The sequence below is a fragment of the Pterocles gutturalis genome, unplaced genomic scaffold (assembly GCF_000699245.1).
Source record: "Pterocles gutturalis isolate BGI_N339 unplaced genomic scaffold, ASM69924v1 scaffold1118, whole genome shotgun sequence".
In the NCBI taxonomy this organism is placed as follows: domain Eukaryota; kingdom Metazoa; phylum Chordata; class Aves; order Pterocliformes; family Pteroclidae; genus Pterocles; species Pterocles gutturalis.
Window position 1 is genome coordinate 10,088 of NW_010125215.1, and position 218 is coordinate 10,305.

Consider the following 218-nt stretch of genomic DNA (forward strand, 5'->3'; position numbering starts at 1 on the left):
AGGACCCACCACCACAGGAGAGTGTCCCCAAACTGGGGCGCCCATCCTGGGTCCCTCAACTTTTTGGGCAGCGCTGGGGGAAGCTGTACGCAAACAATAACCCTCTGCTGATCCCCATCCCTGGCTTTTTTAATTCTCCCGTAATTGCGGCAGCGATGGCGGGAGTCCCTGGCAGGCGGCTGTAAATCAGGGCTGGAGCAGGGTGCTCTGAGCACAAG